Source organism: Schistocerca piceifrons, chromosome 3 (genome assembly GCF_021461385.2).
Source record: "Schistocerca piceifrons isolate TAMUIC-IGC-003096 chromosome 3, iqSchPice1.1, whole genome shotgun sequence".
Taxonomy (NCBI): Eukaryota; Metazoa; Arthropoda; class Insecta; order Orthoptera; family Acrididae; genus Schistocerca; species Schistocerca piceifrons.
Window position 1 is genome coordinate 714465429 of NC_060140.1, and position 25929 is coordinate 714491357.

Genomic DNA, 25929 nt, shown 5'->3' on the forward strand with positions numbered 1-25929 from the left:
TTTAAACGCTCACATAGTTATCAGGAAAAACCCAGATATTTCATCATGGTAAATAAATAACAATGATTTACCCTATCGAACGCTTTATAAAAATCTATAAAGATGGCAATAATGTCCCTGTACTCGCTCACCGTCTTGAAGATGGTGCGGCCAGGGAGACACGACTGATGATCGCCGATTATCCGCCGCAGGACTGGTCCCAAACGTTCCTTCATCACCCGTGCAATAATTTTATAATCACAGTTCATGAGGCATATGGATCGCATTTTAGATAATTCCTTTACTGCTGCAGTTCTTCCTTTAGGAAGCAATACTGCCACACTTTCTTTAAATTCCGCGGGAACTGTCGCTCCACTCAGCACATTGTTAACGACCTCCGTAAATTTCATGCCTATAATGGGCCAAAACGTTTGATAAAACTCAATGGGCAGTCCATTAGGCCTGGGGACTTCCTGACGGGCGCACTTTTAATTACATCGAACACATCATCACTCATTACGCCTGTCGTGTAGGCCACTCTTTTGCAGCAGGTCCCCGACAAAGCATTGTTCAAACTGATGTTCACTATATAAAAATTCATAAAAACTATGAGACTCAGTTAATAATCTTTCTGTTCCGTTAGTATACCTTTATCGGTAGTTCTAAGACTCTGGACAAAAGTCGTCCTTCTATTCTTCTCGTGTTCGATTAAATGGAAGAGTGAAGTGTTCTCATCCTCCAGAACTGTCTGTCTGCACATGTGATTTAATTTTCAATTCATCTAGCTGCACTCACTTAAGGTTGATTAATTTAGCCTTGACCTTCTTTATTGCAAGTATCGTATCTTGGGACATAGGCCGGTCACAGAGCTCACGCAAACAAATGTAATAAAATTCGACCGTAGCTTTCTGCCACCTTGCTCGTTCTCTTCCGTAAGCTACCAATGTCGATCTGAGTTTTCGTTTGGCGCAGAATGTCCACCATTCTATACTGGTCATATATTTGTGGCATAATCGAAGCGAAGCCTGTCAAGAAGATAAAATCTGTGCAGCTAGGTCAGTGTCGCGGAGCATATTGATATTAAGTTTCCAAGTTGGACGATCCCAATACGTTTTCGCTTAGCTAGGGTGATGCTACATTTCACTGCTATATGATCTGAAAACGCTGGAGGTATCGTTTCAATTGCACTAAATTTTGTTAGTTAAATTTGTAGTAACATAAATTCTATCGATCGTGCTTTGCGACGTAGCAGTAAAATGTGTATATTTCACAGAAGAGGGGTAACATATTTCCCAGGCATCTTTCCACCCCATATTGGTTATGAGTCCATCAAGATCCTTGGAGAAGTTGAAATTCGGGAATTGATCCTTTCTGTGCAGGACACAATTCCAGTCCCCATAAATTAAAACCTCTACAGGATTGGCCTTAAGCAAATATACAATATCACTTTTAAAGAACTTGGCCCTTTCCGCTCTGAGATTGTTGCCAGACGGAACATATACATTAATTATTGTAGTATTAAAAATCCTGCAACAAATGCCTCTTCCAGATTCTAAATAAGCAACATCTTTGGCCTCTATCCCATCTTTCACTAAAATTGCTGTACCACACGCATTTTCTTCGGCTATATCTAAAATCGCCTGAAAACCGGGAACATACAAATTCTTAATAGTAATTTCCTGTAGGAGAGCAACATCCGTATCTGACTGATATAAAAATTCTTTTAAAGCAGACACCTTAGTTTCATTCTGTATCCTGTTTATATTAAGCGTAATGACATTATACGGTCGTTCCATTGTCATTTAGGAAGTTGTGGGAGGGAAACAGGTGGAAATAATCTGACTCCCATCGCTACCGGTCAAGCACTCAAGTTCCCGTGAACAGTGTCGTCCGTACGTTTAGTGTCCGCATCGTGGAGTTCTTGCATGTCCTGGTCCGTCTGTTCCATGACGTCGTCTGCCCAGTTAGACTGTCAGGTTTGGCATGTCCGTGCTGAGTTCCGCCAGCTCCTTCCAGGTTCGGTTTGTTTTGAACGTTGCTGGCTGCGCTTCGTGCGCTGCCATCGTCTGCCAGGCGTGTTATCGACGTCGCCTTGTCCTGGTCTTGTTCCATCGCAATGTCATTCTTATCTCTGTCACTTCCGACCATTTTTCGCAATCTGTCCCGCACTGCTGGAGCCAAACTCTCCGCCGCTTGGTGTGCGAGCAGTCTTTTCTTGTTCTTTTTAGATTTCTTCGGAGACTGCGAAGGTGACTGCGTCGGCGACCTCAAAGGCGATGTCGGTGGTGTGTCCGTGGCATCGTTCCCGGGTAAGCCGTCATCAGCAAGGATCATTTCACCCCGTGTAGATGGGTCGGCAGTTAGCACATATTGTATCTGTAGTCCTTGGCTTTGGTTCGGTTCTTGTCAGTCGTTGTCTTTCCGTGGTTCCTCTCCTCTTATGGTAAGGACGTCTGAGCCTGATCAGGTAATACTGCTCCGACCACCTTTTCACTTAGAGACGGAGACGACACTGTTACCGATCTGTCGGTAGTGTCGCTTGAGGGTCCCATATGAGATTTATTCGTCGCAGAAACTTGTTCAAGTAACAGCTGTTTGGCCTCAATTACGGTGGATGGCGAAGCAGTACATTCCACGGCGGCGAAAGAAGGAGCTATATTGTCAGAGATAGCTACTGTACTAGAGCTTTGGCCTACATTTGGATACAAGTCGCCTGCAGAGAAATTATGGAAGACCGTTGCATCTGCATACGACAGCTTCATACTAGTTGCAGGACTCGAACTTAAAGCCTCGCCGACGGGAATCTGCTCCACGCGCCTGCGAGTACACTCAGCACGAATATGATCAGGCGAACTGCACAGAGCGCAAGTCCTAGGCTGGCCATCATATATCACTAGTGCGTGATAGCCACATACATGTATGAAAGACTGGATATGCTTGAGAAGTTCTATCTTGACGTGTCGAACACCATTAAGAACAGGGAACATAAACGGCTCAGACTACTTATCAGCAAAATTTGAGATAACTCTGCCATACTCTTTAAGAACGAAATTAATCTCTTCAGCTGGTATCTCAAAAGGTAACTCAAATATTCTAACCGTCCGAATTCCAAAGCCAGCATCAGACACAATAACACCACTGATCGTACCATCGAAATGATGGAACTTAACCACATCTCCACATTTTTCCACAATATCACTGCATAAATCAGAAGATTTCATCTTAATAAAAACAGCATTCGAAACAAACGACAAATAAATACCCTCAGTATCATCTCCAAGAATTCCCACTTCTTCTGTTAGCCACATTTTGATCTCTATAGCTTTACGCCTCACATGATTACGGTCAAAAGAAAACTTAGTAGTATCCTTTTTCTGATAATTCGATAAACTCATTTTCCATATTACGAAAGGAAAGGAACAAGCACAAGGCAGCAAGCAGCTCTAGCTAACCTGTGACGCAGCGACACAGCCGTTGTTTACACTGGAGGAACGTCCAGCTCCGCCACACATCCGTCCCGCTCGGCGGCTGGCTCGCAACTAACCACTCGGCCTCGACTGCCAACAGCACAAGGTTCTCCCGACACATGCAACTGCTACCGTTTAAAGCACTGTGGGGTCAGAACACGGCGTAGCTGCATTATTTTCCGTAGTGTTTCCACCGCTACTAGACGAATCGCTACCAAAATATTAAAATTTCTGCCCGGACAGGGACTTGATCTCTGGACCCTTAGGTTAAAAGTCTAATGCTCTACCGACTTTTTTTAGTGATCTTTATTGAACAAACTAAAAGTACATACACATTCACTATGCAAGAGTTCTTCAAGGTACCATTTAAACATATACAAATGACTGTTAGTTAAAAAAAAACATTAAATACAACAAAATATAACATATTCTGTCTTCTTCCTTTTTTTTATTTGTTTTTCGGTCAATGCGTGAGAACATGGATAAGGGTGTTGCATCATATGACAGGTAGGCATGGCACACCCCAACTTTGAGGGGGTTCAAGGAAGATGCTGCGGAGATAACCGGCAAAAGTTTGTCGGTAAGATGGTTTTCGGGGGAGGGTGCTATGCGCGGCCACAACTTTGTACCAGAAGTCAAGGACTGTATGCGGACCACTCTGAAAGAGGTATTCTAAAGCCTGTCCTCGAAACCAGATTAGGGTATGGTGCTTAGCAATAGGGTAGTGAAATGTCTGGGGTAACAACAGGAAATCCGGGGTTACCATCGTCGGCAGGGCACGGAGGTAAAATCCCACGATTCGTTGGATGAGGAGCCATACGTTTTGTTTCAGGGGGCACGTAAGACGGTGTTTGTCGGTGTCTTCGAGCTGACAGTCAGGGCAGAGTGGGTAGGTGGCCAGTCCTATGCGATAAAGTCGACTATTAGTCGGGAATTTTCCGTAGACATACCAGAGTGCAGACACAGACGACGGTAAAAAGGGTGCATGCACACACCCCCAAACCGTTCGCCAGTTAATGTCAGAATGCTGTAGCACCATGGGGTCTTTAGGGTTGGACAGCATAAACAAACGATAATAATCTTTTTTACGGGGAGGACGGGTGACTGGAAGATCGGCCCGAACGTAGCTCAGTCCTGTGAAACAGTTGGCGACGTGGTACAATAATGGAGAAATAGGTGCCACATTAATCGGTGGATCGAGAGAAGATGGTCGGGGGATATCTAAGAGACTGCGTGTTAAGGACGGGACCGGCCACTGCCAGTGCCGCAACAGAGTGTGGGCAAAGAGTGCAGAAGATCGTGCCCGCACGTTGACGAGTCCGAGGCCACCTTTTGCAGGAGGCAGTGTTAGAGTGTTGTATCGGACTTTGAAAAGTGCCCCTGCTGACACGAAATATCCAAAGGCTGATTGGATGCGGCGGCCAAGAAGTAACGGCATTGGAAGGATCTGGGCGACGTGTACCAGTTTAGGGGCGACATACATGTTGACATAGGACACACGTTGGAGTTGGTTTAAGTTACGGTGCACTTGACCGCGGACATGGTGCCGAATCGACTGCAAAAGCCGCCTGTAAGCCAGGGCCACTGTGCGGTGTGTGGAGCTCGTAAATTCGATACCCAAGTAACGAAGGGTGGTACTGACTGGGAGTGGGGTCGGTACCATAGCCGGGAGCCCGCGCCCAATGTGCATCATAGTCGATTTACGGACATTAAGAATGCTACCAGAAAGACGTCCATACTGGTGGATCCATTGGATGGCGTCATTGAGTTCCGTGGAGGAGCAGGTGAGAAAGAGGAGGTCGTCCGCATAAGCCCTGCAGTGAAAGGTGTAGTCACGTAAAGTGAGACCCTGCAGTCTAGAGGTAAGACCAGTGATGAGGGGCTCAAGTGCAATGACACATAGTAAAGTAGACATAGGGCATCCTTGACGCACAGAGCGGCGTGTAGGAATCGGTCCTACAAGCCTCCCATTGACTTGTACCATCGAGACCGCGGGAAGTAGTAACCGGCGAATACTATCGACAAAAAGTAATGGGAACCCCATATGTGTCGCCACCATGAGGAATGGGTGTCGAACGCGATCAAAGGCACCCGTGAAATCGACGGATACCTGTGCTGCACGAAGGCGACAAACCGACGCCAGTGCGATGAGGTCACGGCATTCTCCTAGGGCTGTTTGTAAGGTGGCCCCACAACCACGTGCAGTCTTCTCCGGTGAAAGGACCGTAGGTAAGACGGTGCGAATGCGCGCTGCTAAGAGGCGTACATAGATTTTATAGTCTGCATTCAGTAGTGTAAGGGGGCGATATGCAGAGACATGAGACCCTCCCTTCGGCTTAGGCACAGGTAGGAGAATGCCAGTGACGAATTCAGATGGAACTGGGAAGGACGGAGTAAAGAGTTCCTGAATCATTTCCGTCCAGCGAGGAAGCATTAACGTGGTGAACCCCCGGTAAAACTCCACTGGGAGACCATCTGGTCCTGGTGATTTGTTCTTGGCCCCTTTGTTGATCGCATCTACCACCTCTTCTGCGGTGATTGCAGACATCATGGACGTTGACTCCGCTACGGTGAGGGTCCGAACAGGGGAAGGACGGAGATCATCAGGAATTGGCGTTGCCATCAGTTCATCATCATAAAATTGGCGATAATCTTCAGCAAAGGCAGACACCACTGCCGCCCGTGTTGTGTGGTGAACACCATCGGAGGTCGTGATACTGGGGACGAAAAGTCGACGTCGACGACTATGGTTTGATGCGGCATGGATTGTGGATGGGGTTTCGTCGTGGAGGAGGTCTTGTCGTCGGGAACGCACCACACCATGCAGTCGTCCACGTTGGAGAGAGAGGAGCTTTAGTACGCTGTCGTTCCCTATGGGTGTCAAGTGATGGAGGGAGCGCATCGAGCTCACGAAGGACGGCGTAGTGAAAATTTGTGGTGTCACGATGCCATGCTGCTGCTTCCTTGCCACATTGCATGAAGACCTTTCTGATCGCAGGTTTGGCACATTTGAGCCACCAATGGAACGTGGATGTGTACTGCGGCAGGCGTCTTTCGCAAGGCGCCCATGTAGTGGCAATACATTGTCGGCAGTGTGGATCATTAAGGAGGGAGGTATTAAGCTTCCAGTAACCTCTGCTGCGCCACACTGACGGAGGTGGCAGAGCCAGGGAGCAAATGACGGCGCAGTGGTCCGAAAATGCAAGGGGCCATCGTTCAGCTTGGGCGACTTCATTACCAAGGTGGGCAGAGACATAAAACCGGTCCAGTCTGCTCGCAGAATGTGCTGTATAATGGGTAAAACTGGGGGTATTGCCATGAATTTTCTCCCAAACGTCCACTAAATGAAAATCTTCGATTAAGGTGATCAGCGCCGGGCATGGCGAATAACCAGATTTGGTCCTGCGGATGGAGGACGCAGTTGAAATCGCCTCCCATGATAAGGCGATCATAGCGTCCATAAAACAGGGGCGCCACGTCATGTCCGAAGAAAGAGGACCGCTGCCGACGGTTCGTGGAGCCAGACGGAGCGTAGATATTGATGACACGCGTGTCGAAGATGGTAACAGCCATGCCCCTTCCACAGGGAAGGATTGTCGTGTCCTTGAATGGGATTCCTTTGCGTATGTAGAAAGCCACTCCACACCCTGATTGATCACATGTAGACGCGTATGAGTCGTAGCCGTAGACTGGTGGTAGTGTGGCAACGCGTACTTCCTGAAGAAGGGCGACGTCGACGTCAGAGGCCCGAAGCATGTCACATAGGAGTTGCAGCTTGGGTGCAGTGCCGATCATGTTGATGTTCAGTGTGGCAAACCGGTATGTTTGTTTCAGTGGTGGTGGACGCGCATCTACCATCACCAAGGGAAGTATGAGGAGGGCACCGACAGGAAGTCCCGTCCCATCAGCTGCAGTGCCTCGATTTTGATGTTAACAAGCAGCCTTGTTCGGCGGAGGCAATTCATCCGGAGGAGGGGGCGTATCTTCCTCAATGTCGTCGGTCCATGCTCCTGTGCCATGGGTCCGTCCAATGTCCATGGGAATTGCATCGTGGTGAGAGAGATCTGGAGTTGTCGGCGGGGAGACAGGCGTCTCAACCTGCGCACCGATCCTTTCATTGTGCGTGGCGACCTCCATGGTGGTCCCGTCCTGCGAAACGTCTTGTTCATCGTGAAAGTTGTCCGCCGACCTCTGCGTGGAAATGTCGGCTGGTTGGGTGTCGTCTTCGTCGTCGCGGGTGGCGACGTTACAAAACTTCCCACGATGCGCAACTATACGTTGACTCATGTTCTTTACTGTTGTGCAATCGCTGCATGGAGCAGTCACTAATTAAACGTCGCCTGAATGCTGTCTACAAACTCTTCGTGCAAAGCTCGTAACAGTCTATCGAAGAATGCTGACACACGATGCAAAAACAAATTACAACAGTCGTTACGTCTCCTACGTTGGAGCAGAGGATTTACTTGTTTTGTCGACACTCACTGGGCAATTGTTAAATTCACAAGCATTTCGAGTGCAATGTTTCCCACGTTTTCGCTCATTTCTCGGTTCCGTTGGAGACGTTCTTCACCTCCAGACACAAAAAACGGAACGCAGTCGGTAGGACTTTATTTTTTTGCTTCTCAGGCAGTTGCCTACTGTGTTCCTCTTATGGCAAGCACTACACAACCAAAACAGCTACAGGAGGGAGTCACTTTTGTTCTCAGCGGTAGTTACAGTATCACAAACGCAGATCAATTCCATTGTCGTCACCTTCTAAACGAAGGCGTGCCGAACGCCGGGATAGAACCAGAGACGTTTAGATCTTCAGTCTAACGCTCTCCCAACTGAGCTATTTCGGCTGACGCGGACGATTGCTCTTTTGCATGTCTTCGTCAACTTCTGCCTCGTCGCCAATTTCACAGTCATCTTTGTCTGATAAGACACAGGACGCTGAAAGTCGAGCAGCCGATGCAGTGAAGTACCACACACATTTCTTCTGCTTCCATTATCGTAAAAGCAAACATGTCGACTCGATTCATGTAATATTGACTTCGCTGACGCTAGAAAACCCGTGCTATATCGATGCCACGTGCAACTCGTGTGCAGAGAACGAGACACAAGAAGGAGTGAGCCTCTCCACTATATGAGAAGCAGTATCTAGCAGATACACACGGTAAAACATTTGACTTGTTTTAGCTCACAAATTGCTACACGTCATCGTCTGCAAGCTAAAATGGACACATCTGCACTGCCCAGTGAGGCGACACTTGTACTGACGCCTGGTGGACGGCTGTGAGACGAGGAGATGAGCTGTGGCTTCTGGGTGCGACTGTAGCGCTGCACCCTGGAGCCAAGAACACTGCACATTGCTGGCGACCCACGTGTTTAGTAGTGACTCAACCGCTAGGATGCAGCTGAACGTCCATCTTCTGAGAGCGAGAAAATTTTCGTAGTCGGCAGGACTCGAACCTACGCTCCCAGAGGGAATCTGATTTCAAGTCAGACGTCTTAATCACTTTTTTTTCAGTTGACGTTTATGTAACAGGAGCTATAATGCGAGGAGGACGTGAAATAGCATTTCGCAGGGTCAAAACTTGTCGTGATTTGTTTCGAAAAATTCCATACTTGTACCGGGAATCGAACCCGTTCCTAATGGGTGAAAACCAGGTATCCTAGCTACTTTTCTTTCTTTTTTTTTTACATGGTTTGCTTTTGACGCTGAATCAGCGCACCCCAGGCTTAATGATCAAGCACGAAGCACCCAAGAAAAAGAATAATTTTAGCAGAGCGTGGTTTCGATCCATGGACCTCTTTTTTTGTTTTTTTTTATTTTATTTATTTATTTTTTCTTTTGTTTTTTATCTTTATCCTTGAGTCTGGCGACTTAGACCGCTTTTTTTAGTCTTCTTTCGTTTCCATTTCTTTATTTATTTTTTTCGTTTTAAAATATGGAACAGTGCACCACCTCCAATGGCGTGCTGGCGTGTGTCAGGCAGGTGGCGGCAACGAGGGCAGTGGGCAAGTAGTTGGAGGCCTGGCCACGATGCCGCCCTCGTGCCTGTCACCACTCACAATTAATTGAAAATAACTTTCGTTTTCTTCTTTTGTTTGTGAACGCTCTACCTTTTTTTTGAAAAAAAAAATAACAACATATTCATGTCTGGCAAATCAAAAGAACAAGAAAATATTAACACACATTTGCTTCGTCGCAAACGAAACCAAAAGCGTCTGCAGCAACAAAGGGAAGCGTTGAATGTGACGGTCATTGACGCAGAAACTCAACTACTCTCAAGGCAATGTATTGTTAGCCACACAGCCTTTGAGTTTTGTGGCTAACCAACTCCTTGCTTTTCCAACATGATATCCATCATATTTCCAAAATTTTTCTTGTGGTTCTGTATCTGTTTTACCCTCCAGTATGCTGTCTGCATGTAAGTCATATAACTGACGAACTCGTCGTCTTCCTGGCGGCTTGTGACTGTGTAGTGGGTATACTTAGCCAGGAGCCACATCACGGTGTTGTTCTTCTTAATTGGGTAGAAGTGCTCTTCCGGCTTCGTGAGGACGGCAGGGGTATAAATAGAGACCGAGCTTCGCGATAGGAGGGCAAGTTTTTGTTGTACCCATCGCCAATGTTGCGGACGACTGCAGCAGGTGAATCGGTGTAACAACGTGTCAAAGAGGCCACACTTCTGACATTTATCAGTGGTGTGTATTCCTATTCTACATAATTTTTCATTCCGGGCGATCGTGTTGTGAACCACTTGGTACCACGTTGAGGCGACTTCCAATTCATCTAGAGTCAGGTTGATGTTCTTCCATACTGTCTTCCGGTTACAACATGGATATTTGGTTTCAATGGTGCAGGGGAGAGTCCACCTATGCAGTTTCTGCATTGTGTCCTTATTAGTTACATAGGGTCGCCGCAAGGGAGATGCACCTACGTAACTTGCTTCAATGTAAAATTCACGGACATGCTTGAGTTCGAAAGGTATTTGGTATATATCGACTGGCGGCGTTGTACTGTCCGGACGGACTATCTGGAAGAGTTTGGCAGCTATGTTCTGTGGATTATTATATACTATTTGTGAGGTTCGTTTCAGGAACAGAGCAGTGGCCTTGATTTGAATGTCAGTCAGCCCTAACCCTCCTGATCTGGATTTGGTGATGGTACTGGGCGTCAGCTTAAAGATGTTTCCTTTCCACGCAAATCTGGTTGCGAGTTGTAACGTCTTCCTGGCCTGTAATTTGGGTACGGGGAATATTTGCGCCATGTAAAAAGCTTTGGAAAACACACATATATTAACAACCTTGATTTTTTCAAGCAAGGACACAGCCCGCCAGTTGCTTTCTATGAGGAGATCCTGCACGCTTGTCGCTATCGCTCTCAAATTTGCGGCCGCCATCTTGAGTGGGTTTCTGTCAATGATAAAACCAAGTGCTTTACGAGTCTAAATTGTCTGGGCCCATGGTATCTGCAAGTTGTCAAACCCGCGCAGGGGAATTATCGTACTTTTCCCTTCATTTATCTGCGCACCCGATGCCTTGCAATACTCGTCAATCTCCCTTTTAGTAGATGCAACTTCGTCGTCACAGCGAATCAGGACCGCAACATCATAGGCATACGCCCTGACAGCGAAAGACGCACCCAGTAAAGAGAGACCCGTTAAGCTATTCTGCAGTCGGATGAGGAAAGGTTCTAACGAGAAGGCAAAGCGCATCATTGAGAGTGGGCTGCCTTGTGGAACACCTCTCCTGAGTGGTATGGCTTTCGTCAGTTGTCCGTTTACGGAAATCCTGGCTGTAATACCGGTGGTAATGTTCTGAAGAACTTGAACTGCTCCGTCGGCCAGACCAATGCGTTGCTCGACTCGCAGAAGATACGTATGATTGACTCTACCAAATGCCTTAGAAAAGTCAACAAACAGTAAGGCACCCATTATAGATGTTGATGCAGCGATCGATATGACATCCCTGATTTCTGCCGCCATGGTCATTATAGTCGTGCCCGGAAGACACGACTGGTGCTGGTGGATGACTTTTGTTGTTATAGGCGTCAGCCTACAATTAACTGCCCTGGCGATAGTTTTATAATCAAAATTTAATAACATTATGGGCCGGAAGTAGTCAAATCTGTGATGTCCTCGGTGTTCCGGTATGAGGACTACTTTTCCCTCTTTCAGCTCGGCAGGTAGTCCATGTCCACGAATGATTTCATTTAACATATCTGTGAAAATGTTGCCAATAATATGCCAGAACTTGTAATAAAACTCTTTAGGAAGACCATCAGGTCCGGGGGATTTGTGTTGTAAGGTGTCAGGCAAATCCAACACCTTCCATGAAAACCCTGACATGATAAGCAAATCCAGCAGTATGTCACATAGCTCCGAATAAATCCTGACATTAAATTAACCAAAGTAATACGATCAACGAGTGAGCAAATGGAATACCACAGACTAACACAAGAACGTCTAAATGCATGTCATACCTTCCCACCGTGAAACAGACGCAGTTCCGAGGGAAGAAACGAGAACAGAAGCCGAGAGTAGAACCGTGTTAAGCGAGAAGGCCCTACGATAAGGGACTGACACCCACGTCGCCAGCCAACCACCAGGACCACCCCCCCCCAGCCCATGTTAAAAGATAGAGCCCTCCAGAAGAACGGTATAGATCTTACGATAACACTAAAAGGCCCACACCAGCTGCAAGTTTTAGCGTGAGACTTTTTCGCGTCTCTGTTACGTTGCAGACGTTAAAAATATTGCCCCACCACGAAAAGTATAACGTTTCTCATTGGATAGACAGAATTTTTGTAGGCGGAGCTTAAGGTTAACATTGAGACCCTGATTGGTCAGATGAAAACACAGCCAGATAGTTTTTTAACCAATTTCGGTAAATTGTGGAAAGGAGAAGTTGGGAGTTGAGTTGCTTCCGAGACGGCGAGGTGGGTGGAGCTGTGCCGCCCGCCACCCCCTGACGAACACCGACAAGGTAATGAACGCACGCGATGCCGCATTTTTGAGCGCATTAGGCTTCACTCAGAACTGCAGACGTCTCATCTGTTACATCCCCTTTTTACGTAATACTAGTGTCGATCGTCAATTGAAGCTCATGGTATTAACATTTGCTACGTAAGTTAAAATCTGAAACGCAATGATTTTTCTGTTATATAATTATTGAGAAGCCACATCAGCCACTGTAATTTACGACAAGTTAGATAAGTAATTAAAGATAATTGAGGGTCACTGTAGACCATTTTGATAGTTTTATCTTTTGTGAAACTTAATTGAAACCTAGATTATAGATGTGATATGGCATAGGTCATCCTTCGATCCATTGTAGAACTTGGAAACCCACTCAGGGAATATTCGTTCACATTTTTGTTGAACGCAGTTGGTTTTTATCATCCTGTATTAAAATATTTCCTTTTATCAATAGTGCAATTTATAAACAATGTTTTGTGAGTAGAATAAAATTTCCAATGGTAAACTTAACTGCTTTTTCGACGTTATTTTACCAGCTAACTAAAAATAGGAAAGCCTTGAACCCCTTCCACTAAATTTAGTTAGTATTAAGATTCTTTTACAGGGAGTGCAGTGGAGCTGACGCTGAAATCATTAAGTATTTGGTTATATCATTATATAAGTTGGGAAGGAAAACATAGGTACAAAGAAGGTAGTTGCGAAGAAACCATGGATAACAGAAGAAATACTTCGGTTAATTGATGAAAGGAGGAAGTACAAACATGTTCTGGGAAAATCAGGAATACAGAAATACAAGTCGCTGAGGAATGAAATAAATAGGAAGTGCAGGGAAGCTAAGACGAAATGGCTGCAGGAAAAATGTAAAGACATCGAAAAAGGTATGATTGTCGGAAGGACAGACTCAGCATACAGGAAAATCAAAACAACCTTTGGTGACATTAAAAGCAACGGTGGTAACATTAAGAGTGCAACGGGAATTCCACTGTTAAATGCAGAGGAGAGAGCATATAGGTGGAAAGAATACATTGAAAGCCTCTATGAGGGTGAAGATTTGTCTGATGTGATAGAAGAAGAAACAGGAGTCGATTTAGAAGAGGTAGGGGATCCAGTATTAGAATCGGAATTTAAAAGAGCTTTGGAGGACTTCCGGTCAAATAAGGCAGAAGGGATAGATAACATTCCATCAGAATTTCTAAAATCATTGGGGGAAGTGGCAACAAAACGACTATTCACGTTGGTGTGTAGAATATATGAGTCTGGCGATATACCATCTGACTTTCGGAAAAGCATCATCCACACAATTCCGAAGACGGCAAGAGCTGACAAGTGCGAGAATTATCGCACAATCAGCTTAACAGCTCATGCATCGAAGCTGCTTACAAGAATAATATACAGAAGAATGGAAAAGAAAATTGAGAATGCGCTAGGTGACGATCAGTTTGGCTTTAGGAAAAGTAAAGGGACGAGAGAGGCAATTCTGACGTTAAGGCTAATAATGGAAGCAAGGCTAAAGAAGACACTTTCATAGGATTTGTCGACCTGGAAAAAGCGTTCGACAATATAAAATGGTGCAAGCTGTTCGAGATTCTGAAAAAAGTAGGGGTAAGCTATAGGGAGAGACGGGTCATATACAATATGTACAACAAGCAAGAGGGAATAATAAGAGTGGACGATCAAGAACGAAGTGCTCGTATTAAGAAGGGTGTAAGACAAGGCTGTAGCCTTTCGCCCCTGCTCTTCAATCTGTACATCGAGGAAGCAATGATGGAAATAAAAGAAAGGTTCAGGAGTGGAATTAAAATACAAGGTGAAAGGATATCAATGATACGATTCGCTGATGACATTGCCATCCTGAGTGAAAGTGAAGAAGTATTAAATGATCTGCTGAACGGAATGAACAGTCTAATGAGTACACAGTATGGTTTGAGAGTAAATCGGAGAAAGACGAAGGTAATGAGAAGTAGTAGAAATGAGAACAGCGAGAAACTTAACATAAGGATCGATGGTCATGAAGTCAATGAAGTTAAGGAATTCTGCTACCTAGGCAGTAAAATAACCAATGACGGACGGAGCAAGGAGGACATCAAAAGTAGACTCGCTATGGCAAAAAAGGCATTTCTGGCCAAGAGAAGTCTATTAATATCAAATACCGGCCTTAATTTGAGGAAGAAATTTCTGCGGATGTACGTCTGGAGTACAGCATTGTATGGTAGTGAAACATGGACTGTGGGAAAACCGGAACAGAAGAGAATCGAAGCATTTGAGATGTGGTGCTATAGACGAATGTTGAAAATTAGGTGGACTGATAAGGTAAGGAATGAGGAGGTTCTACGCAGAATCGGAGAGGAAAGGAATATGTGGAAAACACTGATAAGGAGAAGGGACAGGATGATAGGACATCTGCTAAGACAGGAGGGAATGACTTCCATCGTACTAGAAGGAGCTGTAGAGGGCAAAAACTGTAGAGGAAGACAGAGATTGGAATATGTCAAGCAAATAATTGAGGATGTAGGTTGCAAGTGTTACTCTGAGATGAAGAGGTTAGCATAGGAAGGGAATTCGTGGTGGGCCGCATCAAACCAGTCAGTAGACTGATGACAAAAAAAAAAAATCATTGCTCATTGCTAGTCTCACTGAACTCTTCTGAACTCTACATGTCATGTGTGATCTGGCGTCTCCTTACCAGCAACAGGTCCCAGGTTCAAACTAGTCAATTCCCTAAAAAACACGCTCAGGGCGTCGTTGCGCGAAAGTTTAGAACAAACGGACACCATGCAGAATGTTAGAGTGTGCTGGTGATTGAGCGATGATGTCTGAAACACTGTCAGCATCAAAGTCCGCCAAAAAGTCCACATTCTCCTCTGCTGTGACGGCACAAGCGAGTGTCTGAACCATTTCCGTTACCAAGGTGTCGTCGGTCGGAACTTCAGAATACATAATTTCAAAGCAACGGTGAAATTCCTGCACGATATCTTTTTGATGCACAAATTGCTCACCGGTTACTGCTGTCACTGTGTCGATAAATGTGCGGACACGATTGGCACGATGTTTGTTAAGACTGAATAGTGACGTCGCTTCCCCTTCGCTAACCGACTTCACTTTCGATTTGATTTTTAGTCCTTGCAGTTGCTTGCGCTTAATACTAACGAGTTGTGCTTTGATCTTCCGTATTTCAGTTGGGTGAGCATGTGTTGCATTGGTACTTGCATACATTTCCCGTAGCACGGAGTAGTAAAACTCTGTCGTCCTTTTTTGGTCCTTTGTTTTTTGTACGCAATACGAAATTAAGGATCGTCTCAACGTAGGTTTTGCAACATATGTCCACCATTCGAGTTTTGTTCGCAATCTATTGAGAGATCGTAAACTGTGTGTCCACGTTGTCCTGACAACTTCTTCAAGCTCTACGCCCGGAGGTGCGAAATGTTTAACATCCACTGCCCTCGAAAGCGGATTGTGGGTTGCTTATGCATGGTTAATATCACTGCGTGTGCGCAGTGGTCATAAAACGGAGCAGGGATTACGTCAGGGCCTGCAACCCTCCCGCTCAGGTGCTGCGATACATAAAATCGATCAAGTTGGCTGCTTGAGACGTTAGTAAAGAAAGTGAATGCCACAAAAGTAGGGTGAGATAATTCCCACGTATCCTGGAGGCGGGTTATAGTGACAAGGTCATGGAGCTCTTGACAGTAATTATAATTAGGCCTCTGGTCTTTTGGGTGCAAGACACAGTTAAAATCTCCACCGAGAACTAAATTAGGCGGATTGTGTCTGAGCAGATAGATTATATCTTCCTTGAAGGATGCACTGCGTGCCGACTTGTTCGCACTGCCGGAAGGTGCATATACATTGACAAAGGTAAGATCAAAAATTTTGCCACCAATGCCCCGACCAGAGTAGAGGTTTTCGATCCCCATTATGGGGATTCTTTCCCGGACTAATATAGCCGTACCCGTGTGCAGTTCAGGGGCTACATTTTCTACCTGGTACTATAATATTGGGGGTTAAAACTGCTTGTAAAAAGACAATGTCAGCCTCTGATTCATAGATGTATTGTCTGAGCTTAGCGAGTTTCACAGGAGATCCGATCTTGTTAACGTTTACAGTCAGCAGTTTATAGGCTTGTAAAATCTAATTGTAAGAATTACAGCAGACTGATCGGATGATCAGTGTCATCAAACCAGTCCATTTTTGACGCAAATTTGGGATCTGGTTCATGACTAACCGCATGATCGGCTGCGGGATCTTTAGTGTGAGCCTTATTACGTGGGACATTGACATTCGGACGTGCCTTCTTTTTGTTCCTCCCACTATGGATTAATTTCTCAGTAGGGGGTCCCGTCGAAAGAGGGGGACGGATATCCTGATCCGGATTCTCAGGAGTAGTATTAACACTGTATGCGTCATCGCCAGTACGGTCTCGCGAGTCTCTGTTACCACTGTCAAGTTCCATACGTTTGTCTGCAACGTTTACATCAGGCTGTTTGCAAACAGGATCGTTGTTGTCGTCAGTTGCCTCGCGCTAGTTTCCCCGCGACACGAGTTGTTGACATACACTCACTTCCTCTGCGGGTGTGTTGACAATGGGCGACGCGTCGTCCTCTGCTGACGTTTGGAAGCGGGAATGGGGAGCGGACGGTGTAGTAAGCTCGATATGAGATTCTGCTATACTCAGTGCGGCCTCGAAAGTCTGACTTTGGTTCGTAGAAATCGGAGGAGTTGCATTAGCTATCAGTACACTTTCCGTCGGTGTTGCGAGGTCTGATTTCGTACTCGGAGCCGTTTCATGCGTGTCATCGTCACTACCACTCGATTCACAAGACTTCCGTCTCTTGTTGGTGACGGAAGGTAGAACGGATTGCAAAGGGTTACGATCACCGTCTAGTTAACTAGGTAGTGGAGGAAATTCTGGCCGGGTGGACGGTCCTTTCTCATTTTCGGTAACGGAAGGCCCTGGGGGAGTGTTGGCTACTATCGGATGAGCAGTTACCATGTCAGCTAACGTCAGCTTACGCCGTTGCCGGAGGGTGGCTTTAACTACGGCTACACGTTTCGGACACTCGTCGCGCATGTGGAAACTCTCATTACAATAATAACAAGTAGAAATCTGACCGGGATACGTCACTTGTACCCTGTACCCGCAAATCATGATCCGGGAAGGGATATTTCGCTTAACCTGCATTTCAACGGACCGAACTCCACTGTAACACTGAAGTTTATGCAGACTAGACCACTTTTCAAGCCGAATACTTTTGGTTTTACCATGTGGCATTAAGGCGTCCTTTAAATAACAGTGTTCTACTTCTGGAGGGAGTTTAAATATACGGACATGTTTATACTCTGTGTCGGCGCTTGAAACTTGGACGGTACTCACTGTGTCATCTCGGTGTTGAAATTCCACGCTACCGCCAAATTGCAGAAGTATCCGTTCCAGCAGTACAGGATTCAGCAGCTTGACGAAGAAACAGTACAAATCCATATTGTAATATGCAGTGCGGACCTGATCGTTGGTGATTCGAAACGCGTCGACAATCCAGGTATGAATTTCCAGTGAAGTAGGTTGAACAACTCGGGTATCCTTGTCGAACTCAAATTGCAGGGCGTTTTTCCGCGGTATCATCGGAGCCCTTTTTGTGAATCAACCCCACAGAGTCAACTGCGTGTATCACTGAATACTCCTAAATGACCACTGATACGCAGACACATGAATGGAGACCGTAATTAAACAAATGCAATACACGAAATAAACAAATGCTCCACAACGGAACGCTGGCAAAGGTCCGCACGCGACCGCGGTTGAGCCGGAACTAACCGCTCGGCCTCGACTGCCGTCGCAGAAGCGTCTCTCGTCAAGTGAAATTTCCAACTTTAAAAGCAATCTGATGGCACAAAGTGGCATGGCCTAACTCTTTTCTGTAGTGATTCCATTGCCAGCACATTAGCCGTTACGAAAGTGTACTATACCGCCAAATTGCAGAAGTATCCGTTCCAGCAGTACAGGATTCAGCAGCTTGACGAAGAAACAGTACAAATCCATATTGTAATATGCAGTGCGGACCTGATCGTTGGTGATTCGAAACGCGTCGACAATCCAGGTATGAATTTCCAGTGAAGTAGGTTGAACAACTCGGGTATCCTTGTCGAACTCAAATTGCAGGGCGTTTTTCCGCGGTATCATCGGAGCCCTTTTTGTGAATCAACCCCACAGAGTCAACTGCGTGTATCACTGAATACTCCTAAATGACCACTGATACGCAGACACATGAATGGAGACCGTAATTAAACAAATGCAATACACGAAATAAACAAATGCTCCACAACGGAACGCTGGCAAAGGTCCGCACGCGACCGCGGTTGAGCCGGAACTAACCGCTCGGCCTCGACTGCCGTCGCAGAAGCGTCTCTCGTCAAGTGAAATTTCCAACTTTAAAAGCAATCTGATGGCACAAAGTGGCATGGCCTAACTCTTTTCTGTAGTGATTCCATTGCCAGCACATTAGCCGTTACGAAAGTGTACTAATATTCGCCCGGACAGGGGCTTGTACCCGTGACCCTTTGGTTGAAAACCTAACGCTCTACCGACTGAACTATCCGCGCCCACGCACGAGCATTGTCGTACAGCTGCGTAGGGGCCGAGTGATTCGCATGTCGTAATTGCTGGCTTATGGCTCCAGTGGCGACTTCACCGACTTCCACTGACGCTAGTTTTCTGCCGTCTTAAGCGATGGCCATACTTCCAAGTAGCTGCGAGATCTTAAGAAAAGAAACGCTGCGCCACTGCTTTTGCCGCACTCGAATGATTGAAATTGCGATTCTTAAAAAGAAATGAATGTTCGCTCTGTCCAACACTTCCAGGCACATCTGTGTACTCATGAACTCGGCGTCGGCGCGAGAAAATGACGGGAGCACACTCGTGGGCCTGCGACGGCTTTCTGCAGTCCCAGCGTCAGTGCGAGGTGAACCGGTAGCCATAGGAAGCAGCGGCCGTCGCGAAACTCAGTATTCTTAAACGGAAATTTTCGTCTTATTGAGAATGGTGTCATTGTTTGCACCCGCATTCACCCACGCATGTCACACGCATGTCAAGATGGCCGCCGAGTCGGTTGCAGTGTGATGTGGCTCCGCATTCAGATGCAAATTTTCTCGGTTAAAATTTGATTGTGGACACTGATTTTTAATTATCGTGTACCGTGAGTGTTATCTTACATTGTCCGTTCTCGTTTACTCATTAAATACTGTAAAGAAAACAGAGAGAGTGATTAAAGAACTTCTAGTGCGTTCGCCGTGTGCAACGCGTCAACGGAGAGTCCGTCGCCCTCTCGCTGGCCGAGCGCGTATCGGTTTCGCCAGTCAGCCACGTCGGTTCTCGCGTGCCATCACTCCGCGCCGCGTGCTGCGACACCTCGCTAGCCGCAGCGGGATCCGACGCGTCGGCAGCGGCCACCAGCTGCCCCGCGCCGCGCCGTCGACGTCAGCAGTAGCGGCCATCAGCTGTGCTGCCTGCTGTTGATAAACAACCGCCTGCCTACGCTCGACCCTGGATTCCAGCCGGCGAATAGCGACACCATCACACCAGAGGCCGACGGAAGAAGAAGGAAAGCATGGGGTAAGACGCTAGCTCGAGCCATCAACGTCACACCTAGAATGGAACACACGGAGGAAGAACTTGTGCCTATGTCCCCCAGTCAAAAGATGGCAGCCATATACAAAACATTGAGCGAAATAGGAGCAGAGTTAAAAGCTAAGCATGTTTCATCTGCTCTGTTAACCCTCATTAGAGACAAAGTGTTTCCCTTGGCTTTCGAAACAACTAGCCTTGAAGCTAAACTATTCTGCCTAAACGATGAAAATAGGCGACTAAGACTTGAACTGCAGAGAGCCTCGAATCCAGTCAAAGACTTACAAATACACACTTTGCAAGAGAAGGCTGAGAAATTAGAGGACGAAAATAGGGAATTGAGTGTAGCGAACCAAGGCTTGCAGCAAGAAATCAGAGAACTAACTAATAAAGTCACGCAACATGCGCAAACACAAGCACAGACACTGACATATGCTGCCGCCTTAACGGTAGAACCCAAAACCAAAGAGGCTCGAAGAATAGAACAGGCTAAAACAAAACAGGCCACAACATTCTACATCAAATCGACAGCAAATCAAGACGCCAAAGCTGTTCGACAGACAATCACCAAGAATATAAATCCCGGGAATGAGAATATACATATAAAATCAATCAGAACCACGCAGACTGCAGCTATAGTAGAAACGGAAACACAGGAGGCTTGTCGAAAAAAAATAGAAAAGACTAAAGACCTGCACACAATTACCTGTGAAGGACCGGGACCGCGAGTTCGGCAGGTGTGGCCGTGCGGTTCTAGGCGCTTCAGTCTGGAACCGCGTGACTGCTACGGTCGTAGGTTCGAATTCTGCCTCGGGCATGGATGTGTGTGATGTTCTTATGTTAGTTAGGTTTAAGTAGTTCTAAGTTCTAGGGGATTGATGACATCAGATGTTAAGCCCCATAGTGCTCAGAGCCATTTGAACCATTTGAAGGACTGCGAAAACGCAAGCCACTCGTGGCAGTGTATCATGTGCCAGATACACTTACCGTCGAAGAGTTTCTAGAAAGCTTTTAGGAGCAGAATCTAAGCGGTGACACCATGAAAGAAGACTTCGACAGAGAGGTCAAAAGAAGATTCAAAACAGGGCCTAAGGGAAAGGGTTTCAGCCACCAGATACTGGAGGTCAGCCCACACGTCTACAGCAGGGCTTCCTAACGTGAGGTCCGCGGACCCCTTAGGGGTCCGCCGGCTCTTTCTAGGGGGTCCGCGTCCACCCTTCACCAAATAGTGAAAAATGAGTAAAATTATTGAATAAAAATGTGAAAATCAAATTCATCACTATTTTTTTCGTGCGAAAAATATGTGTACTTTTACTTCAGGTCGCATTCCCAAGCAGCCTTTGCGGTTCCTTAGTGAGAACGCATACACAGTTTAGTGCTGGAGAATGCGGCTTCTCTGATCGACTGTTTCGCAACAATACGGGGGTAGTTTGTGCGCCGGCTCACGGCGGCAGATGCGCTGAAACCTTTTACGCATGCGCGGAGCAAGCTCTGTCGACCAATCACAGCGCTTGCTGGCACGTATGCGGCCCCAGGCATAATTAAATGTTGAACTTGAATGGGACTTTCACTCTGCAGCGGGTTGTGCGCTGATATGAAACTTCCTGGCAGATTAAAACTGCGCGCCGGACCGAGACTCGAACTCGGGACCTTTGCCTTTCGCGGGCAAGTGCTCTACCAACTAAACTACCCAAGCACGACTCACGCCCCGTCCTCACAGCTTTATTTCCGCCAGTGCCTCGTCTCCTACCTTCCAAACTTTACAGAAGCTCTCCTGCAAACCTTGCAGAACTAGAACTCCTGTAAAGTTTGGAGGGTAGGAGGCGAGGTACTGGCGGAAGTAAAGCTGTGGAGACGGGGCGTGAGTGGTGCTTGGGTAGCTCAGTTGGTAGAGCACTTGCCCATGAAAGGCAAAGTTCCCGAGTTCGAGTCTCGGTCCGGCGCGTAGTTTTAATTTGCCAGGAAATTTCAAATGTTAAAGTTGCTTTGTCAGTGCACTACCTATTTCATAAGTCAATCTTTGAAAGTTGTTTTCATTCATCTCTAAACCAAAGACTATTGATACTTTGGGGAGAGGGGGGGGGGGGGAGGTCATTGGGAACATGGAACTTTCATTAAGAAGCTTCCAGTTCCCATGGGTTTCGCTCAGAAATTTAAAGTTATTGTGCACTTGACTGACTAGGGGTCCGCCATTGATTTTCGACTGAAGAAGGGGTCCACCAGCTGAAAAGGTTGGGATGCCCTGGTCTACAGAGTCCTTACAAGAAGATAGAGAGTTTACATAGACTTCGAATCACTTTCCGTGAAAGACTATACAGTAGTAAACCAGAGTTTTAAGTGATGCGACCTAGGACATACGACTAAAACCTGTAGAAAAACCGACGTCACGTGTGCCAAGTGCGACAACCAAGGACACAAGCACAATGATTGCAGGTCCACGGTTTGCGTCTGTATCCCCTGCAAATACAGAGGCCGCGTCTGCAATAAAATGAAAGGAGGTGATTGTCAGACCTATAAACAGTTGCATGACCGGCTCCTGGACAGTATAGACTATGGCAGCTAAAATCAGCACACGCATAAGGAACACGAACACCCAAAGCCAATCATCCAAAACACATAAATACAAATCACCGTCAACATTACAGAGAAGCTACCAAAGAGCAATTTCCTGGAGAAGACAAATGAATCTTCTGCCGGAGAATTACGTCGATAATGAACCCATCCCCGCCCCTAACACACTCAACGACGTTACAGGATAGCTGCATTAATACGATAGAATATATAGATGACATGACAATCTGTGACTCCATCCACTACGAGGTGGCAGAGCAAATTAAAAGACAATTAAACTGTGAGTAGGCTGTTCAGGTTTTCTTATTGGCAACGTTACGTAGCTCTCTATATGAAAATCACTGGCTGTGCTGTGTGCATTCTGTGGCTAGTTTGCATTGTTGTCTGCCATTGCAGTGTTGGGCATCGGCAGCTGGATGTGAACAGCGCGTAGCGTTGCGCAGTTGGAGGTGAGCCGCCAGCAGTGGTGGATGTGGGGGGAGAGATGGCGGAGTTTTGAAATTTGTAAGACTGGATGTCATGAACTGCAATATACATTATGACTTTTGAACACTATTGAGGTAAATACATTGATTGTTCTCTATTAAAATCTTTCATTTGCTAACTATGTCTATCAGTAGTTAGTGCCTTCCGTAGTTTGAATCTTTTATTTAGCTGGCAGTAGTGGCGCTCGATGTATTGCAGTAGTTCGAGTAACGAAGATTTTTGTGAGGTAAGTGATTTGTGAAAGGTATTCGTTAATGTTAGTCAGGGTCATTCTTTTGTAGGGATTATTGAAAGTCAGATTCCGTTGCGCTAAAAATATTGTGTGTCAGTTTAAGGACAGTCATGTATAATTGTTCTAAGGGGACGTTTCATATGTCGACCCTTAGCCGAGGATACCTTGCGAGGTGCCGGGGCTAGCAGTGTACTTAACACTAAATTCTAGAATCTACACATGTAAATGATGTTCTAAGCCCCCCCTATTCTAACTCCGACTTTTGCTGTTGCACAAGGATTAAAAAATATACGCGAACTGACTGTAATCAACCCTGCAAGTGGAGTAGAAAAGAGTTTGGCACCTGCAATAATTTAATTTGATAAATAAGTTAAATAAACGAAGGTTTCATTAACATAGTGAGGAATGATAGGTTTGCTCTACCGATTAACAGAATGAAAGTTCTGTCCAAAATGACAATATGATTTATTAAGACTAAACACAAAATACTAAACCAAAACACATGAAACATTTACAATACATCAAATTGGCTCAAATTGGATACTCATACAAACACTGTAAAGGTGAAGTTGTCCCTAAACTAGATTGTGAGGTTTAAGACGAAGTGGTATGTGGAGCCAATTCCTTGCTACTCAAATCATAAGAGAGACACACAACTAACCCAACATTAATTGCTGGTACTGTAAGGGGTCCGCAGGCCCTTACTACTAGGTTTGCACTCACACAGGTCGACAGGGCAACTATCGATTAGTGTGTCGGGTCGCGAGAGCGAGAGTTGAGTCAAGTCAGTGCGTGTTGTAGGTTCCAACGAGGTGGGCAGAGCTGAGCAGAAGCCAGCAATTGATAGAAATTACCGACAAAGGGAGTGGCCATCGCCGCGGTTCAACCCCTTTGTGTTAGTATTATACGGGAAAGTGAGAAAGTATAATTAACAGAGTGATTCAGTGATATTTAGGTGCCGTTATTGAGATTCCGCGTCTACCGCGCCGGCATTATTTGGATTACAGTGTTGGATTACAGTGATTGTATGTTGCGTGTGACGATTATGAATAGCGAGGAAGCCTGTGCTGAGATTAGCCGTTATTAACAGTGTATTGACGAAGGCAGTGGCTGTCTCCTTATCTTTGTGGTTTTTGATAAGAATATAGGTTTTGTTTAGTGAAGCAGTGTTTGTTGTTCTTCTTGCCACCAAACAGTACATTATTACAGCATTTGAGAAGGACAAAATGGAATGTAACAACTCCGTAGCAGTCCAATCCGATTGCCAGCCCCATTAGGCACACGGTCACATTAATTAATATCTATCTGGGCTGCTATCAGGTCCCGATCGAGCGGGATAATTAAGAAGATCAAACCGGAGTGTTACACCCTTGGCTTACCGTGAAAGGACTAGTGCAATTTTCGGACGAGTAGTAAAGAACAATAGATAATTTTACCTTGCTTAACGCAAGAAAGTGTTTTTTCAATTTGGATCGAGACAGAGTAGGAACTGTAAAATCGCGACAAGGAACAGTGCATTTTTGAACAATACAAAGTAATAATATCTTACAATTGTGACTAAACTGTTTTTTCTTGCCATATTAAATAGAACAATAGTGTCAATAAACTGTGTTATAATGTGCAAATGCATAAATCCGCGCGAAAAACTGTGAAAAGTGAACGCCAAAGAAAGACACGTGTGAACAGTAAAATAGCAAAACGAGCCAAGAATTCGTCACGAAAGTTTTTAAAGAAGTGTTTAGCGGTAGTACTTTGACTGAAATTGCTTTTTGAATAGTGAAAAGCGGACAGCTTCATGTGGACCCATAAACTGCTATGTGGATGACAATGTATTGTGGCGACGCAATTATTGAGTGACGTCACGCAGACCCGTGTAGCAGTTGCACCAAAGAGCTTCGATCCACGAGGTGATTTCACACGACATCCCACCACGGAGCGGCCGGCTGAGCGACGCGACTTCTAGACACCGAGCGCAGTCCCGGCACCTAGCGGCCAAACTACAAACTACGCCCGCCTGCAGCGCCACGGAGCGGCCGACGGAGAACTACGACGACTTGCAACAGCAGCGCAACCTCACGCAGCTCCAGCGGCAGTACAGCGCCACGCCCACCTCAAACGTCAAAAGATCGCGACTCGCGGTAACGTCAGTTGGTGAGTGAAGACGACTGGTTGACATAACATTAAATTGCGGTGTGCAGTCTTCGCGATAAATAAACAATTTTTAACTGATATTCACATTAGGACAAGTGCCCAATTGTAGTAATTTCCGAAAAATTTGCGAAGCATACTCTGAAATATAGCATACTTATTTATGCACACTGCACTGTCTAAATGGTAATTATACAGATATGCTCATTGTTTTTGGGGATTTTACATTTATAGATTTTATGAGTGTTGTGATTATCTTGTTTAAAACATTTTTACATAAACTGTGTATGTGGAAGTTGTTATTGGAAATTATTAGGTTTTTGAGAGTTGTTGTGTTCGATGCTCTTGCATATTTAGGGATTAATTGAATAATACTTCAGGTACTGTTTGATTAGTTTCATGGTAATTAGGAGTGTTTTGGGTTACTAGAGGTTATTCTATATTACTTACCTGTGCATTAAAAGA

General features: G+C 45.7%; 1 non-coding gene across 1 annotated transcript; it reads right to left on the reverse strand.

The window, feature by feature from the left end:
- Positions 1-8214: 8214 nt before the first annotated feature.
- Trnaf-gaa lies at positions 8215-8287 on the reverse strand. The gene has a single exon. It is a non-coding gene; the product is annotated as a tRNA-Phe (tRNA).
- Between the last annotated feature and the right edge of the window lie 17642 nt (positions 8288-25929).